Source organism: Phyllobates terribilis, unplaced genomic scaffold (genome assembly GCF_046119375.1).
Source record: "Phyllobates terribilis strain yellow unplaced genomic scaffold, ASM4611937v1 Scaffold_1__5_contigs__length_1240528914, whole genome shotgun sequence".
Taxonomy (NCBI): domain Eukaryota; kingdom Metazoa; phylum Chordata; class Amphibia; order Anura; family Dendrobatidae; genus Phyllobates; species Phyllobates terribilis.
In genome coordinates, this window is record NW_027362761.1 from 659034732 (window position 1) to 659054832 (window position 20101).

Sequence of the window (20101 nt, forward strand, 5' to 3'; positions counted from 1 at the left end):
CAATCTGGATAAATGGCCGGAGCTAGCCACTTACGCCTTGGAGATCTTGTCATGCCCCGCAGCCAGCGTTCTGTCTGAACGTGTGTTCAGCGCTGCTGGTGGTGTGCTGACAGATAAGCGCACGCGGCTCTCCACTGATAATGTAGACAGACTCACGTTCATAAAGATGAACAAATCATGGATCCGAAACGACTTTTCTACCCCTGTGTTATCCTGGGGAGAGTAAAATCTTGATGATTGGTTAAAATCACCCTACCAACCGTTTTAAGCTTTCAAATTACTAATCATGTTTATCTGTATCTTGGCTGGAAAATAATTTGGGCTTTGTAGCAGTGTGCAGCACTGATCCTATTAGGCCATCTATACTAAAGCTTCACCAGATTTAAAATTAAAAATAATTTTTAGCTGCATCTAGCCCGGAAAATAATTTTGGGGCTCCGAGATGCGCAAGACACATAAGTGCCTTCTTGCTGCACTACCTGCAGCATGACCCTCATATTGTCAGAATTCGAAGTAATCATGACTACTGGGTTGCCACACTCTTAGATCCCCCAAACTTTTCGATCAACCTTTTCATTTTAATAAAGACCAAAAAAATGGTCATTTTTGAAATTATAAGCATTAGCAGGTTGTTAGAAACTGAAATCAAACAGTTTTCAACTCAAAACTTTATTCTAGGTGATGTTACATTTTCACATAGGACCCCTTGTTCGAAAGGAGCTTCTGAACTCTCTCGTCCATTGAATTTGTCAGGTTTTGGATGGTTTCTGCTTCAATTGTTTTGCATGAGGACAGAATACCCTCCCAGAGCTGTTGCTTAGATGTGAACTGCCTCCCGCCATCATAGACACTCCTTTTAATGATGCTCCAAAGGTTCTGAATGGGGTAGAGGTCAGGGGAGCATGGGGGTCACACCATAAGTTTGTCCCCTTTTATGCCCATATCAGCCAGAGATGCAGATGTTTTATGTGCAGCATGAGATGGTGCATTATCATGCAGAAAAATGATCTTGCTGTGAAATACACGGTTCTTCTTCTTGAACCATGGCAGGAAGTGCTGTTTGAGAAAATCCACATACATTATGGAGTTCATCTTTAGCGCCTTCAGGTATCCTAAAGGGGCCAACAATCTCTCTCCCCATGATTCCAGCCCAAAACATTACTCCACCTCCTCCTTGTTGGCGCTGTAGCCGTGTTTGCGTGGGGTGTCCATCAACCAGCCATCCTCCACTCCATCCATCTGGACCATCGAGCGCTGCACGGCACTCATCCGTGAACAAAACAGTTTTGAAATCAGTCTTCATGTAATGTTTGGCCCACTGGAGCCGTTTCTGCTTGTGTGAAGTGGATAGAGGAGGTCGACAGGATGGCGTCTGCACAGCTGCAAACCTCTGAAGGACCCTGCATCTTGTTGTTTGGGGGACGTTGGAGGCACCAGCAGCTTCAAAAACTTGTCTGCTGCTATGACAAGGCTTTTTTTGCCGCAGCTCTTTTAACCTGACGTAATTGCCTGTAGGAAAGAGTCCTCAATTTGCCCTTATCAGCACGCACACGTGTGTACTGTGAATCAGCTACATACTTCTTGATTGCCAAGACACTTCATCCTGATCATCGCACAATGTTGATTGTAGTCATGCCTTGACCTAAACACTCCACAATTTGTTGCTTCTCAGCAGCCGACACATCCTTTTTCTTTCCCATTTTGGCAGAAAATGTAGGCTGCTTAATAATGTGAGAGAGCCTTCTTAAGTAGTCTTGCCTTTCATTGGACACACCTGCCAAACTAATTAGCACAGGTGTCTGCAATTGCTTACAGTGATATAAAGAGCCCTGACACACATCACCATCAATGAGTTTAACTGACAAACAAACAAATTCTTCCCTTATCACTCTTAAACACTTTTTGCATAATAATTTGGAACACAGTGTACATGTGCTTTTCCACAAAACACCAGTGGTTCACGTAGTGAATCTTACAGTTCTAACTTGCCAACCGTGGTCTGTATGGAGTTGGTCAATAAAGGGCCCAAAATTAAGATAACATAGATGGGAGAGGTCTCTATGAATAGGAATTCCTAAGTATTTGATACCCTGTGAGGGCCAGGCAAAGGGAAAGTTGGACTGGATGGAATCCTATATGGATTTGGGGAGGGAGACATCGAGGGCCTCAGACTTCGCTGCATTGATTTTAAAATTTGACCATGTAACAAAGTGATCTATTTCAGCCATAACAGCATGGATGGATATATGTGATTGAGTGATATATACTAGGACATCATCAGCAAATAGAGAGCACTTGTACTCGGTGCCTCCCACCTCAATCCACCTAATATTGGGGTTATGGCGAATTGATGAGAGCAGGTGCTCCGTCACTAGGATGTATAAGAGAAGGGACAGAGGACATCCCTGCCTTGTCCCCTTGGTGATTGTGAAAGGTGATGAAAATGTTCTGACGCACCCCCTGGGCCTTGGGACACCCGGAGCCGGACCCTTTTTGGTGGATGCTGGTGGTTGTAGTCTTCGTGGCGGCGACCCGGTTCCGTGGCTCAGGGCGGTCAAACCAGTGGCGGAACTATTTATGTGGTTTTGATGTTTAAATGTCCGACTACGCCACCCGTGGATTGCGGTCAGAGTGAACCGCCGCTACAGGGCAGACCGCTGAGGCTGGTGTTGTGGGTGCAGCAGAGCGTAGCATAACTCCCCACGGGAGGAGTATAGCCTCAGGGCAGTGTATGCGGAGGATGGGGGTGATGGTGCAGGGCAGCAGCAGTAACGACACGGAGTCAGTGATGCAGTTCAGGGCCTTTACTCACAGTTCTTATTATCCAGACCACGTCTGCAGGTAACGGCTGCCCACGTCGTACTGTGCTCACCAGGTGAGGGGCTCAGACAACTCCCAGATAACTTTGGAGCACTTCACAGGACCCCCTTTGTGTGTCCTTTGTCTGGCCTTTCTTACCAACACTTCTGTCCGGCTGCCTCGGGCCTCCTCTTGGTAAACTTGGCGCCAGTTTCCCTGACCCTATGTGGTGCCTTCCTAGCGGGTGTAGCGAGGGGCTGCGCCACATAAAATGTCACAGCCTCCGGTTTCTAGGGTCGTTTCCTGCCTCCACTAGTTTCGGGGACCGGTCTCCCCCTTTGGCCTGACCCCTCCACGCAGGTGGATTCGGGCGTGCGGTGGCGACTCGCCCGTCCGCACCCCTGGGATCCCTTCATTCCTCGTTCCTGGAGCCTTCTCCGCTCCTCTTCCTTCCTTCTCCCTCTTCCAGGCCTGGGCCTCTGTTACTAGGCCCGCCTCCGGAGCAGAGCTCATGCAGAGCCCCTGCTCCCTGCCACTTCTGCTCAGACTTCTCTGCACTGAACTAAGATGGTGCCCACCTTTTATACTCCCTTCTCAATGCACCCAGGAACTGCTTCCTCCCTGCTCCTGCACTACAGGGTTCCCCTTCCTCAGTGTTCCCTCCCCCCACTCCAGCCAGGGACAGGGACTGTCGTGCCCATCTCAGAGGCATATTGGTCGCCCTGCCCCACGGCAATGTGGTGTAATGCATGCAGGTGTCGGGTCCTGATCCACACTCCATCCTTACCTGAGAGTGAGATATCACACCTCTGAGTGAGGTGCAATACCTCTGTAGCAACCGAGCCCTCAGGGTGCTACAGTTCCATTTATCTTCAGCCTAGGTGACGTATTGTGATACAGGGCCGTGATTTTGGCTATAAAATGGTCCCCTAGACCCCTACCCCAAGCTTTTTAAGAGAATCATATATGGCGTGCCAGGAGACTCTATGGAATGCTTTCTCAGCATCCAACGAGAGTATCTAATTACAAATTTTTAACTGCATCTAGCCCAGGAAATACTTTGTGCCTAGTAGCAGTGTCTGCTAGTCAGCGGATTATCCCGGCTGTTAAGCAAGCTACACCACCTGTAGTTTAGACACTTAATTTTTTCAAAGCAAATGCTTCGGGACCATGGGATACTTAGTGAAGAGCATCAGGAGGCACCCCAAGGCATAGGGGCTGGGACTGGCAGTAGGATGCCTTGCGGTGGACAGCCGAGCTCGATCCTTATAAAAGCTTTTTAACTGCAGCAGCTTTAGTGGACGCTACTGGAGCTGGAATTACGCGGCTGCTGGCATGAGACTTGCCCTCCAATAGATCCTTGTAAATGGATTTAAAGTGTATTCATTCAAATTAGAGAGACAATTTAAATTAAAAAGCTTAGAGCTGCCTCCACCACAGGGGGGCTCGCTCGACCCACCAGCGGACAGGCACCAGTATTGGGAGAGGGGGGCTGGCCATCAGGGTTCACCGCGGCTCTGGCACAAACCCGGCGACACGGAGGTGGCACGGGCAGGAGCGGACTGGCCGTGTCGGCTTCTCGCTTTTTGGATTTTAGAAGGGCATGACATGCCTATATCTGTGTCTCCCCCTCCTTTTACTCCTCCACCTCTTTTCTTTTCGCATGACTATATGTACTTGTCACTTTTCCATGTGTTAGTTATGTCTTCTGAGCAGTTTGTCAGCTTTTGGACACCTTTGAAGGTGTTTTCTATGTGTTTCTATGTGTTTTTGTTTGCCTGCCATTGGTTTTAACGGTGTTCGAAGGTGTTCGACGAACAGTTCGACGAACAGTTCGGCGAACACACGGGTGTTCGACGAACCGAACCGAACTCGAACACTACGGGGGTGGCTCAACACTAGTGGTCACGGTATGTGACAGCAGAGCAGGTAGTAGTCTCTGGGTTTACCAGGCAGGTGGTCACAGCAAGTGACGGCAGAGCCTCCAGGCAGGCTGGCAGGAAACAGGCGGGCGCTCCCAGGTGAGCGGGCAGACCAACAAGGCAGGTAACAGGTGGGCGCTCCCAGGTGAGCGGGCTGACGGACACAGCAGGTAACAGGCGGGTGCTCCCAGGTGAGAGGACTGACAGACAGGGCAGGTAACAGGCGGATGCTCCCAGGTGAGCGGACTGGCAGACAGGGCAGGTAACAGGCAGGACACAGGTGAGTGCTCCAGGTGAGCAGGCTGGCAGGCTCGGCAGGTATCGGGCAGATAACAGGCTGGCAGGCAGGACGAGGAGTCAGGCTAGCAGCGGGACCTGAGGGCTGAAGCAGAGATCAGAGACTGTGCAACAACTTTGCTTGGGCACCTCCATTTTGGAGGAGGTGCCCTAAATATGGGAGGACCCTGGGCTATTGGCCGGGGACTCCTTAGGACGGCGCACGCGGCCCCTTTAAGAGGGGGGAGCGCGCGCGCGCCCTAAGCACAGTGCCCGGGGGACTGCGCACGCAAACAGCAGGCTGCGAAGGAGAGCGGTGAGCGTGGTGAGAGGGACGGCGTCTCTGCCCGGCAGGAGGCAGAGACGCCGAAGCTACAGGGCTGCGCGCGCCGACAGCAGGCTAGGAAGGAGAGCGAGGAGCGAGGAGGTGAGAAGGACGGCGTCTCTGCCTGGAAGAAGACAGAGACGCCGATGCTAGACAGAGTCACTGGTATTATATGCGAGGGGAGGTATGTGTCACGCAGGTTGCTAGTCTGTGTGAATTGAAACCAATAGATTTTCTTCCAGCATATTATATGCTGGGGGTTACCTCTTTAAAAGGTTGTGGTTTTATAGGAATGATGTAGAGATGGGAGGGAAGTCATTCCCCATACTTTCCCTCAGGGTGTGGCTGAACAGGGTATAAGTGTTCAGTCAGTTTGTTTCCTGGGTGGAGTGTGTGGTCTGGAGATTGAGGTCTCCAGGCTCTCTGTGTGGCTGCCACCACAGAGCACCACCAGAGGACTGGTGTTGCGGACACTTCACAGGACTATCTGCAGCCGGCAAAGGCCTTGCTGGCTAAGAGGACTCTGTTATATTTTCATCTTTTGTTTCCTCGTTAACCCCAAGAGGGACAGTTTATTTTATTGGGACGCTCCTGGAGTTTATGCTGCACAATAAACCCACATGAAGCTTACCCAAACCGTGTGTCCTGTGTCTGCCTCCGGAGAGCCGAGGGAGTCGTCTTGCCACAACATGGAAAGAAATCCATGATTTTATAGTCCTGATTTGTGTTTAATATGCGGACTGTATTTGATGCTAATATGTGGGTACAAGTTTTTGCATTTTTTGTTCAGGAAGAAAGCAGGTCTTAATGTAGCTGAAGGTAAGCCCAGTTTGCACAATCATTTTAATACATCGTCCTTTGTTGTGAAACTCTCACAATATGAGCCAAGCACAGGAGAAATGAATGTTCTATTTAAGGGACTAACATTCTGTCCTACAAGACAACTTGATATGGCTCAGTTTTGTAGTGATATTGAGGAATTCTTCCGCAGATTATGGCTCAAAGAATTCTTATATAGCTATGCAGATATCACATCACAAAACAATGTGAAAGACACATCAAAAAAGAAAAAGAGAATAAACTAGACCCCACAACCTAGGCACAACCAGACTAAACCAGACACAAACAGACTAAAATCTGGGGCTAAAACAAAATTTTGCTGGTAAAAATGTAATTATTTTTTCTTCTCTGCCCGATGGTATTAAATTCTGTGACATGCCTGTGGTGTCAATATAATCACTGCACCCCTAGATTCATTTATTGAGAGGAGTGGTTTGTAAAATTGGGGGGGTTCTGCTATTCTGGCACTTCAGGGGATTTGCCAATGTGACATGGTACCCTCAAACCAGTCCAGCAAAATCTGAACTCCAATATGGCGCTTCTTTCCTTCTGAGCTTTGCACTGTGCCTCAAAAGTAGTTTTCGCCCACATATGGGGTATCTGTGTACTCAGGAAAAATTGCATAACAAATTTTGGTGTCTATTTTCTCCTGCTATCCTTGTAAAAATGAAAAATTTGGGGCTAAAAAGAACATTTTTGTGGGAAAAATATGACTTTATTATTTTCACTGCTCTACATTATAAACTTCTCTCCATACATCTAGATACATTCCTTGAAGGGTCTACTTTCCAAAATGGGGTCACATGTGGGTGGTTTCCACTGTTTAGGCACAACAGGTGCTCTTCCAACGCAACATGGAGTCCGGTAATTATTCCAACAAATTTTCCATTCAAAAACTCAAATGGCGCCTTCCCTTCCTTGCCCTTCCAAGCCCTGCCGTGTGCCCAAACAGTAGTTTTCCACCACAAATGGGGCATCAGCGTGTGCAGGAGAAATTTCACAACAAATTTTGGGGTCCATTTTCTCCCGTTACCCTTGTGAAAATAAAAAATTGGGAGCTAAAGTAAAATTTGTGTGAAAAAAAGTAAAATGTTAGTTTTTTCCTTCCAAATTCCATTAACTACTGTGAAGCACCAGAAGGGTTAATAAACTTCTTGAATGTGGTTTTGAGCACCTTGAGGGGTGCAGTTTTTAGAATGTTGTAAATTTTGGATATTTTCTGTCATTTAAAACCCCCCAAAGTCACTTTAAATATGAAGTGGTCCCTAAAAAAAAATGGTTTTGTAAATTTTGTTGGAAAAATGAGAAATCGCTGGTCAACTCTTTATCCTTATAACTTCCTAACAAAAAATAATTATGTTTCAAAAATTGTGCTGATTTAAAGTACATGTGCGGTAAATGTTATTTATTAATTATTTTGGGTGACATAATTCTGATTTAAGGGCATATAAATTAAACATTTTAAATAAACATTTGATACAGGACACACAATGTAATTGCACAACATGGCAAATATGCAAATAGCTATAATGGCAGAAGACTATTTGATAATAAAATATGTAGAACAGAACAACTGTATTATACAATATGTTGAGCTCTAACAAGGGGAACATAATAACTCACCGACTGTGCTATGTGCATGTAAACAACCAGTTGGGCTGAAAATCCAGAGAGAGATGATCAGCATGTCAGCATCCATGAGGTGATAATGGCTGCTGAAGAAGAAGGGGGCAAGGCTAGTGCAGAGGCTGATGGGAAACTACTAGTGTTGAGCGAGTATGTTCTGTCCGAGTATGCTCTCGCCAAGCTCCGAGTATTTATAGCTGCTCGGTGATATGTTTGAATCGCTCCCGTGTGCATGATTTGCGTAATTTGTGTAAGAAATAGACATTGCTCCCATGCTTGCCATGCCGCAGAGACTGAGAAGCGCAGGCATGCTTGCGCTCCTCAGTGTCTGGCTGTGACGGCATAAAGAAGAGCCGAGGTCATGTCCAATGAACTCAGCTCACCTCATGCACGTCACTGACAGCGTGGGAAAATTCTCCTGCTCAGCGCTTCAGCAGGAGAATTCTCCCACGCTGTCAGTGACATGCATGAGGTGAGCTGAGTTCATTGGACATGACCTCGGCTCATCTTTATGCCGTCATAGCCAGACACTGAGGAGCGCAAGCATGCCTGCGCTTCTCAGTCTCTGCGGCATGTCAAGCTGGATGGTAGCTTTCGGCTGCGATCCAGCCTGTCATGTCAATGTAGCAGAGCTGGAGCCGTCGTGGGAACCATGGAAAGGTAAGGATGAGGTTGCTTTATTATTTTACTTTCATTGCAGGAGATCGTTGGCTTCAGCTGGAATGGGCGTGATGGTAAGTATGGTTTAATTTAGAACAATAAAGAAATGTGTCTTTATTTCAATTAAAGGACTTTATTCTGGGTGTTTGTGTTTTTTTTTTTAACTTTGACTATGGGGTTAGTAATGGGGGTGTCTTATAGACGCCTCTCCATTACTAACCTGGGCTTGATGTCAGCTGGCATTATAAGCTGACATCAACCCCAGCCCTATTACCCCACTGCCACCGCTACAGGGCAGTGGGAAGAGCGAGGCTAAGTGCCAGAATTGGCACATCCTATGGATGCGCCATTTCTGGGGCGGCTGACGGCTGGTGTTTCTAGCCTGGGAGGGGGCCAATTTTCATGGCACCCTTCCTGGGCTATTAATATCAGCCCCCAGCTCTCTGCCTAGCCTTTGCTAGCTATTAAAATAAGGGGGACCCCACGTAATTTTTTTCGAGGTCCCCCATTTTAATAGCTAGTAAAGGCTAGGTATTCAGCTGGGGGCTGATATTAGTAGCCTGGGAAGCTCCGTGGGTATTACCCCCTTCCCAGGCTTCAAACATCTGCCCCAGCTGTCTGCTTAACCTCCGCTAGAGCCTAAAATTACGGGGAACCCCACGCCAATTTTTTTTTTAATAAATCCTTTATTTTAACAGTAAATGACAAGAACAGTAATCAACACTGTCACTGTACTTATTATATATGTGACTGACATGTTTCTATCTATCTAATCTATGTGTGATGCTCTATCTTTCTGTTCTAAATTGTCGGGTACCGCTGCTGAATTGCCGGCCGGCTTTTTTAAAGAGACGGTGCATGAAAACATTGTTATTTTTTTAAATAAATCCTTTACACTAAATGACAAGTACAGTAAGCAACACTGTCACTGTACTTCATATATATGTGACTGACATGTTTCTATCTATCTAATCTATGTGTGATGCTCTATTCTTTCTGTTGTAAATTGTGGGGTACTGGTGTATGCCGCTGCTGAATTGCCGGCTTTTCATGTCATTCTACATTATTCTTAGTTGTTTTCCTTCATGTAGAATTAACCTACAAGGAAAGAAAGGGTTTATTTTTCTTTCGATATTTGTGTCCCATTGACTTGCATTGGTTTCCGGTATCGGAATCGGCGATATCCGATACTTTTTGGGTATCGGTCCAATCCAATCCGATCCGATATTTCCCAATATCGGAAGGTATCGCTCAACACTACTCGCAAGTACTCACCCAAGCATCTCAGTACTCGAGATGCTCGGAGCTCGCCGTGTACTTTTGAGATGCTCGGGCGGATGCTCGGGTCCCCTCCCTGCATGTTTGGTACTCTTTAGAAGGCAATCAACATGTGGGGATTGTCTGCCACACTCTGTAATGCCGCAGCCATGCTGCTTGTGGCATTATAGTGATTGGCTGGCTGGCTTCACAGCGTCATCAGGTCTATATCAGCCCTGGTGCTGCCATGCTCATCACAGTCTACCCTGCAATCAGGTAGTGTAGAGAGAGGTGCTGCTGAGCTAGTGTGAGATTTGGTTGTTAGTGTAGGTATTCCACAAGATTCTCTACATATCAATCTCAACTAACAGTCCTCCTGAGGACTAATCCAGCTGCAGATATATCAGTGCTAGGTAGGCAGGCAGGGTATATAGCAGACTGCAGTGCATATAGCAAAAGGGTCCATTCCAGTTCTGTCCTCTGCAGCTCCAGATGGGAGGAGGAAGGGGAGGAGTGTGGTGCTGTGCCAAGCATGTGCTGCTTGGAGAGAGCTCCTCGTAAGGGAGGTAAATTCCATCCAGGACTTTTTGTCTGCCCCCTTCCCAGGGAAGAAGGCTCATTTTGGGACTGGCCTCCGGGACTGGCTTCCGGGGCTGGGCCCCCGGCTCCCACCTCCTGGTCCAAGCCGGCGGGGGCTGGGAGGACTCCCAATCCGGCTAGGGTCACAAGATCTTGCCAAAGATCAAGCCATGGATCCAGCGTGAAGACCCCCAAGGCCAGGGCCACCGTGGCTCCTCCCCCTGCAGGTAGGCTGAGTACGAGCAGGGGTGCTGCAGTGGTGCCCCTTGATTGGGGCACCAAGGTGGCGAAGGAGTCCACTGTTAGCTACAGCTCCCGCATCCATGCACACCTCTGTGAGTATGAGGATGCCTCAAGGAAGCTAAAATCCCTCGGGGAAGTTGAGGGTCGCTCAGCAGAGGTCCGAACGGGCCTCCAGCAATAAGAAGGCTGAACTATCCGCCGCGGTCAGGAAGATAAGGAAATCCATTCAAGACCTGGAAAGCCGGAGATGTGAGATCCTGGCCGGCAGCGGGCCCTTCCCCGAAAAGCTTGAGAACGATGACCGGTTCAGGGCCATGACCGGTGGGGCTCTGGAGAGGTCACGGAGCTCCAGTCAGGTGGCGGAGGAGGAGGATGAGGAAGAGGAATGCGAGGAGGAGGTCGCGTCCTACCCACCGCCCAGTGGCCTGGTAAGAAATCTTCAGGCATCGCACAGCGGGATAGACCCTGAGCAGGTGGCTCTCCAGTCAGATTCTGGTCCTTCAGAGGGCATCGGGAGCGAGGGGGAGGATGAGGTTGGTGGTAGTAGTAGCAGCAGTGAGGGGGGCTGCCTCGTCATGCAGCAGATCTGGCAGATCGAGTCCCCGGCACGTTTTAATGAACTAACATTTGGGGACGAGGTCTGCGAGGATGAGGCAACCGGGAGGGGGATGAAGAGGAAAAACTAGACTAAGAAAAAATCAAAGAGGAAAACATCTGTTATGCATAAATTTGTGTATGTCCCCCTCTCTGGGCCCCCCCGATCCCGCTGTGCGGCACCCGCTACCAACCCCGGCTCGGGCTCTGTTGTGGGGCAGCAGAAGGGGAGTGGGGAGACTGTAAGCCATGATATGCAGATCTGTTTTTGGTAACAGAGGGGGTAGTGTGGCGGAGGTGTCTGATATGGAGCATGATGCGGAAGGCGGCCCCGAACTATGGCGGTGCTTGGGCTGGGTCCCCTGTGAGAGGGGAGGCAGGCCTGGCACCTGGTGCGCCCGCTGGTGTGCAGTGGTCGGCGATCGTAAATGCCGTTGCCTCCTGCGCTGCCAGCGGCGCACCGACAGCTCGGGCCGCATCTCCAGCGGCGTGTACTGGGGTGTCTGGTTCCCCCACTCATGGATCCTCTACAGCTGAATCACTTTTGTGGACCCAGACACCTGGTAAAATGAAGGGAGCGAAGTCTGCAGCTTCGGCAGAGCCGGCCCCAAAAAAGTAAATGGCGGGACCTGCTCCCATGGCGGGGTCCGTGGCGAGGACGGGGCACCCTGCGCAAAGATCCAGTAATGGGTCGGCGCTGGGGGCACTGCCGCCGGTGTACACCGAGGGGGAGTGGCCTAGGGGGTGCTGTGCCTCTGGGAGCCAGTGCCGCCGGTCCGGGGGCCCCTGAGAATAGACCCAGCTCCTGGTCGGCTTTTGGGGGTCATGGTACTGCCGCTTTTGGGAGCGTGGCCTCCCGGCGTCCACGGCCCATGTAGATGTGGCCTCAGAAGGCCTTACTGTGCGGCCGGGTGCGGGGACGTGGCTTCCCGGATGGGCCCCACCCATGTAGGTGCGCGAGGGGTGGGGCTTAGCATCGGCGGCGGCTGTCCCAGCTGCACAGAATGCAGCGGAGACCACAGCAGCAGTTGGTATGGGGGTGGAGGCCATAGCTGGAGCTGAGAACAGAGGGAGTGCTTGCCTGTCGGGGTCCCCTGAGTCCGGAAGCTTACCTGTGGCAGGGGCCCTGGTAGTGCGGGTATCCAGGGATCCAGCAGCAGGGCAGGATGGAGCTGGGAGTGGGACTGCTCCTGGCTCCCTCCCTGCGTGTGAGAGAAGCACAGGAAGTTCTGTGCATGCTGTGAGCGCCGTGCCCCTAATGAGTGAGGCCACGCTGCTTAAGTCCTGCAGCATGGTCCTTAAAGGGGCAGTGGCACTCAGTACACAAAACCCCCTGGCAGGGAAGATGCCACCAGTAGGTGGCAGTAGCAACAAAAGTGATGTCAGTAGTATTGGTAATAAAACAGAAAATAAAAAGTGCACCCAAAAACAAAATAACTTTGACCCCAGCGTGTGGATGGTGTGGCTAAGGATGTGTCTGTGGTTGAGGATGCGAGTGGCGGTGTGTCTGCGGCAGGGAGCGTGAATGGAGTGTCTGGTGGTAGCGGGGGGCGTGGGGAGGAGGCTGGTCCATCTGCCCCCACGGCCGCGAGTCCCCGGAGTTTTTCGGGGGTAGTGGCCGGGGCCTCGGGGTCTTCTCAGGGGGTTTCCTCGCCTCTGGACCTTAGTGGCGGTGTCTTGTGGCGCCGTTTCCTATAGGCCCTCAAAAAGGGAGAGCAGACGATTGAGGTAGAGGGAAGAGAGGTGGATCTGGCCTTTTGGCTGGATAGACAAGGCCTAGTCACCTTCCAGGATAAAAGGGAGGGAGAAACGGTATGGTCTCTCCCGACAGCTGGGCAGGGGGTGGCCAGGAGGAATGTGGTCAGTCTTCGGTGGAGGAGCAGTGAAGCATGCCCACCAAGAGCGAGGGTTGTGGAGCTCCTCCTGAAGATGGACTTCAGGGCGACGGACATCTTTGCCCTGATCCATCCTTTTAGTACCTCCATCTTCGACATCAGTTTTGTTCAGCCGGAGGGCTTAGAGCTCTTCTGGGTGAGTTTTGAACTGGTGAAGGGGAGCCCGGCTGGTGAGACTTTGCCGTACAGGCGGTGTCTCACCAAAACGGCATAAAGAGGGTGACCGTTCTGACAAGTAACAAGTCACTCTATGGGGTCGACATCATGACATTGCTTTCCCGTTATGGGGAAGTCACTGAGGTCCCTAAGAAGAACAGGGACAAGTTTGGCATCTGGTCAGGGGGCTGGACTTTCATGATGAAGTTGAAGGTTTCAGGTGGTACGGTCACCCATATCCCCTCCTCAGCATTCCTGGGGAGGGACAGAATCATGATCTTCTACCAGGGGCAACCAAAGGTCTGCCACAGGGGCGGTGATCCCCGCCACTTCAGCGCAGGCTGCAAGGTGCAGAAATGTGCTTTGTGTGGCGGGGTAAGACATCTTGCCGCCGCCGGTGGTGTCATTAGGTGTCACCTGTGTTGTGATCTAGGTCACCCGTATAGCCGCTGCCCCCATTCCTTTTCCAACACCATCTCTGGTCAGGCAGGGGAGAGCCGTCGGGGGGTCCCCAGTGGTGCATCCTCTGCTGGAACTGGAGGTGGGGCGGGAGGGGATTTTAGGGGTCAGTGAGGAAAGGCGAGGTTGGTACATCTGCCCACCAGTGGCAACAGGTGAGGCGCCGTAGGGACAGGGGCAGGATAAACCTCAGGTGATTGGGGTGATGACTGTCCCCTCCTCGGAGGAGGCAGCCGGAGCTTATGAGGACCTGAGGGAGAAGGCTGTGTGCGAGGAGATCAGGAGGATGGAGAGGGAGGGGGTGGCTGCTTCCAATGACTCCTCCTAGTATGAAAGTCTGGATGAGGAGGTGGTGGAGCAGCCTAAAAACACGGGTGATAATAGTACCGGTAAGAGTCAGAAGAAGAAGAACAGAGCTAAAAAATCTAAAGCCTCCCCCCTCTGGCTGCTAAGGTGCCTATGGAAGGGCTCACCGTCTCCCCTCTGATCCCCCTCTCCAATCAGTTCCAAGCCCTCGATGACTCTGCTGTGTCGGATGTTGGGGGAGAGGGGCCAGAGGTAACATCTGGGGTGCCTTCAGGGAGTGGCGAGGTTCATCCACCGGGGGATTCACATTCCTCTGGGGGGGAACTACCTCGGGGTCCAGAGGCGAGGAATCTAGTACTGGGAAGGAGGTGACCGGTGCTGTGAATGAGGCCACGGACAACTCGGTTTCTCTAAAGAGGAGGGGTGGGTCGGGCTCCTCATCAGAGGGGGAGAGAAAATCGGGGAGTATGGTTACAAAGAAGGCCGTCTAACTCAATCACCCATGATGGCGGAACCTACCCCGTTGACTCTGGCGTCGATTAATGTTGCCAGCATAAAGTCATATGCGGCCAGATTGACGGCCTTTGATTTTTTCACCCGAGTTGAGGCTGATATTTTGTTTTTGCAGGAGACCAGACTAACGGACATGGGGTCCATTTACAAAGTAAACAGGGAGTGGAGGTGTGAGCCCTCAATCTGGTCTCTTGCGGCCGAGCCGTATAGCGGGTAGCGGTCCTTTTTAAGGCCTCTTTGGTGGAATGCAAACGGGTGATTGAGGTGGAAATGGAGAGTGCTTGGTCCTTGACATTTTCTTGAGGGGACAAGAGCTTCGGCTCATAAATATCTATGGCCCGCAATCTAAGTGGGACCGTAAATGTCTCTTCCTGAAGATCAAGCCCTATCTTTTTACAAGCCGGCAGGTGGTCTTCCTCTGGGATTTTAGTACTATAACTAGATACCGTGATAGGGCAGGCCCCGTAGACCGGCTGGCTTATGATAGCGTTGTCGCAGAGGCATCTTCTTACAGTTACCACTGTACTTGCGAGAGCTTCAATCAGCAAGATATCTTGAGTAAACAGTATTTACTTCATGCTGGTTAAACATGAGATACAATTCAGTGTCACACAGTCCGTGTGTTGCTGACATAACACATTCAGGAAAGGAAAGAAAAACAGGAAGTAAGAACAACCAACAATTGAGAGCTTTCCTCCCACCATACAGCAAGCATATAACTTTACACACTATCGCCATCTGCTGTCTGGTTAGTATAAAGTCCTCCTTTCACTTATAATAAGTCCTAATTTGTTGTATATGCCAACAAGCGTAACCTTGAACAGTATAGTAAGCGAAGCTCGCCTGGTGGATGTCCACATCTGGCACACCCCAGGTCACGGGGGTTTCACCTTTCATAGGGATAGCAGTAGGTCTAGAATAGATAGGTTTTTTTAAAGGAAGAAGCCGTCTCTTCTGCAGTGTCTGCTGTTGAGGTGGAGTTCTCCGATCACTGTTTTATTTTCTTTACCATGAATGCTGCAGAGACTCCCCGGATGGGGAGAGGCCTATGGGAGCTGTATTCGTCCCTTCTGGAAGTAGCGGAAGCAAGACAGTCCTTTGAGGAATTTTTTCAGAGCCATGTACCTCTCTTGGGTCTTTGTAGCAATAAGTCTGAGTGGTGAGAGATCTTCAAAAGAAGGGTTGCAAGGTTCTTCCGTCAGCTCTCGAGCCTCAGAGGCCTGAACAGGTACTGCCTGTATTGGGATCTGGGGAGGAAACTCAAGCAACTCCTCTCGAGTACAGGGGACCGTGAGGAAATCTCCAGGCTGAAGACCTTGCTCAAGGGGTGCCAGTATGATAGGCACACATCCTTAGTTTTTGAGAGGGATTTCAAGAGGTACCACTCACCCGACCCTTACAGGAACTGCAGGATGTCAGTGAATTGTAAGGTGGTAACAGGACTGATCGTCAGTACGGGGTCCCTGAACAGATCCAAATCAGGGATCCTGGAGGTGGTCAGATCCTTCTACTTCCACCTCTTGGGGAGGAGGGATCCTAATTAAGATGAGATATCGGCTTTCCTGGCTGAAACCATCCCTGAGCCGGGGGATGACCCCTCTCTTCACGCTTTGACAGAAGCAATCAGGGAAGAGGAAGTGAGACGGGCGATTAATGGGCTCTGGCCAAAAAAGTCGCCTGGTCCGGATGGCTTAACAAGACTTTTAGGGACTCTTTGGTCCCCCTCTTGACTGAGGTGTTTAATGAGTGTCTCTCCTCGGACACTCTGCTCAGTTCAATGAGGACGTCAGCCCTGATTATCTGATTATCCTGTCAAAGGATAAAGACTCATCCCATATTGAGAATTGGCGTCCCATAGCGCTTCTCAGTACGGACCGAATAGTTCTGGCAAAGGTGCTTTTTAATCGGTTGGTGAAGTTTGCGCCCCGGCTCCTTTCGGGGGCTCAGCACTGCTCTGTTCCAGGCCGCAGTACATTTAGTGCTGTGCTCGGTGTCCGGGAGGCAGTGGAGCAGAGCAGGGCAGGTCATTGGAAGGGGCACTTGCTGTTTTTAGACCAGGCAAAGGCCTTTGACCGGGTTAACCATAAGTACCTCTGGTCCGTCCTTCTGAGGTACTATCTGTCTGGGAGGACTGTAGATTGGTTGAGAGTTTTTTACAATGGGGCAGAGACTTTTCCGCTCGTGAACGATTGGGTCAGACATCCTTTTGAGGTGAAGTCTGGTGTCCGCCAGGTCTGTCCTCTGAGCCCATTCTGATACGTGTTCCTTTAAGGAGGGTGGAGCGCAGACCATTGGTGGGAGTCGGGATGGACAGGGCGGAGCCAGAGGCCACCTTGAGGATAGTGGCGTACGCCGATGACGTTTCCATTTTTGTATCCTCAAGAGGGGAGGCAGATTGGGTCATGTCTGAGGTTGAGCGCTACTCGGTGGCATCCAGGTCCATGATCAACCGGGACAAGTGTGAGAGTCTCTCTCTTGGAGGGGGAGATCCAAGTTTTGATCTCCTGGACACCCTCCCAGGGCCTCAAAATTTTAGGCATCAATTTAACCCCCGGGGGACTATCCCCAGCAAAACTGTGAGGGCAGACTTAAAATCGCTGCCCAGAAGGTGGATCAGTGGAAGGGTTGGTCCTTGATCCTGAGGGAAAGGGTTAGCCTGGCCAAAGGGTATTTGCTCCCTTTGTAAATATACTTGGGCCGCGTCTGCATCTTGCCAGAACCTCTTTGAACACGGGTCTATAGCCTGTTTTTCCAACTATTGTGGGGGAATAGGCTGAACCTAATCGAGAGTGAGACTAGGAGGGTTGGGTATGGTCAACCCGGTGGTGTTTTTAGTAAACACCTTTCTTAAAGCAAACATTGCCAACCTCTGGTTAGAGAGGGCTCTTCCGTGGGTATTCTCCTGTAGGGGGTGGTTTCAGCATTTCTTCCAGGAATGGGAGACAGGAGGGCAGGTGAAGGACCTTTGAACGCCTCATGGGCATCTTCCGGCTTATGCTACCCCGGTTCTGAAGGTGATCCGCCGGTGGGGTCTGGGAGTGTGGGAGATCAGGACCATGTCAAGGAGGTTTCTTGACAATAGGATCCTGTTGACCCACTTTCAGAAGCCCCTGGCGCTCAAGGATTGCTCAAGCCGGGATCTGGAGGTTGGGCTCGGGTTATTAAACTCTAAACGGATCCCCTTGAAGTTTTGGGACTTGGCTTGGCACTGCTTCCATGGGAGACTGTATGTGAGGGACAACCTGAAGTACAGGAACTCTGATGACCGGGATTGTCCCCGCGAAGAGTGTGGTGGCATGCTCAAAAGCATGCAGCACTTCCTGCTTTGGTGTCCCTTTAATACAGAGGTCTACAGCAAGGTGGGTACTTCCATTGGCTGGCCCAGGCTGGCAGGCCTTTCCTATGCGGAGTGGGCCTATGGGGCATTCAGGTCCCTTGGTGGCCGAGATCGGGGCACTGATTTCTTAGTTAGTTTAATGACTAGGTTCTACATGTGGAACGCACTTTGTTTAATGTCCACCCAGCAGAAAGCCCTCCCCCGGGAAGAGGTGATTAGGAACATCCTGGGTGATCTGGCACAATAATGTGCTCGCTGGTATTTGAGAGACTGGGTGCAGGGAGGGCCTCCCTTCTATGGAGGGGGTTCTCCTTTGATGTTTAGTTTAGTCTTTTCATCTTTATTTGGTAGGGACAGGTTGATGTGTAGGGACAAGGATGGACAGAGAGGGAAAGAATGGTAGGGCTGTAGGGACAGTTTTCCTTTTTCTTTTTTAGAGAAGAACAGGGTGATGTGCAGTAGATTAGGGTGAGAGCCTCTGTAGTCTCCAGTTTCTGGTGGTGGGCTGTTACCCTTACTTATAGCTTTTTTTTTTGTAATATCGGAAACCTGAGTATGGGGCCTGCAAGCACTGAACTTAGGTCGGATTTTTGTTAGGTTGGTAGTTTATGGAAAGTCATATTATTATTAGGATTGTTATTGTAAAGTTTGTGTATATTGTTTTCTTTATGTATATGAGTAGTGTGATGTTTGTGGGGGGGTTTAGTTTAGGTGGGGTGGGGAGTTTTGGAGGGAGGTGGGGGTTTCGGTGAAATGGACGTCCTGCGGGATGCCAAGAAGGCAAAGAGGACCTTATTTGGTATGGAGGAAAGGCCATAAACTTTGTATGGACCTTGGTGTGATAGGCCACAAACTTTCTTGGGACCTTTGGGGGTTGGTTGTGGGTTTAGTTTAGGTATGTATGAAAAAATATATATATGGATGTATATGTACTGTATGTGTGTGTAATGTTAAGTTTTGGCCAGGTGGCCTAATTCTTTCCTTTTGGGCAATGGGCCAGAGTTTAGTTTTCCTTTATCAGGGGGTTTAGGTGTGAATGTGTGGGCATTGTTGGAAAAAGGTTTTTGGCATATTGAAAATACAATACAATATGGTGTTAAGTTAAGGTTTCTTCCTTTGCTGGGGGGTTTAGGTTTTTTTTTTTACTCGTTATGCATAGTCTTGCTGGAAGTTAGACTTTGGACTTGGACTTTTGGGGTTTTGTGGATTGTGTTTTTTGCTGGGGTTCAGTTTGTTTTCTCTGTACGATGTTTGTGTTTATGTTGTGTTTTGTACTTTTATAATAAAAAGAGTTCCAGTTCTGTCTGCTGGTGCTTTTACAGATATTTGTAGAAATAGCCCCAGGTATCATGGGCCAGGAACAATTTTTTTTTTATCTTAATCCTGATTATTTGCTTAATAAACAATCCAGAGAACACGGTTTTCCTGTGCCATTTGCTTGTTGGCACTGCAGAATACAGCCAGGTTCTTTCCATATTATAGCACTAAAAATCCAGCTATTTAAAAGTGTGGTTTGTCCGTCACATGGATCACATATAATTGCGCTGAAATTTCTGCCATTTCTGGCCTTCATTGTAATTTTATTACGGTGTGTCAGCGAACTTATTAACACAAGGTCGCTGTTAAAAATAGTTACCTACAGGCCAGCTATTTAAAACTTTTGTTTGTCCGCCACACGGATCACATATAAGTTAGCTCCAAATTCAGCCATTTGTAGTGAGCGTGGAAGATATTGTCCTCCATTTAAAATGGGCAAGGCGCGTGGCAAGGGACGGGGAAGTAGACGTGATGGTGCTGGTGCATGCCGAGGCCGCGGGCAAGCTGAAATTGTGCCACAACAAACACCCACATCTTCTCGCCCGACCTTTCTGTCCCAATTACTAGGGGACCACAGCAGATCACTAATGAACCCAGAGCAGTGTCAAAAGGTTATTGGTTGGATATCGGATAATGCTTCCAGTCACTTTGCCACCACCACCAGGTGTGGAGGAGTATTTTTGTTTTTGGTTATTTATTTTGCCTTATATACAAGTCGTCACCCTAGAAAGGAGGTTCCTTAACATATTTTCCAGGAAAATCCATTTTGGTTTCATTTTTGTATGTTTTATTGTGAGTCCGTAAAAGTGGCATAATACCTCTGACAACATTGTTCACAGCAGTGACCTGGGAGTCAGAAATGCTTCCAGGGGTCTTCCCAATGCTGTTCCCATGTCATTTGAGCACTGTTCCCATCGATTTGGGCAATTTTTAGGCCCTCTGCAGATCGCCGGGGGAAATCGCCTGAAAAATGCTCGACTTTCATATACACTTACAT

General features: G+C 49.7%; 1 protein-coding gene across 1 annotated transcript in view; it reads left to right on the plus strand.

The window, feature by feature from the left end:
* The window catches only part of LOC141273238 (cartilage oligomeric matrix protein-like), a 1071601-nt gene that overhangs the window by 688748 nt on the left and 362752 nt on the right, over positions 1–20101 (plus strand). The window lies entirely within an intron of this gene.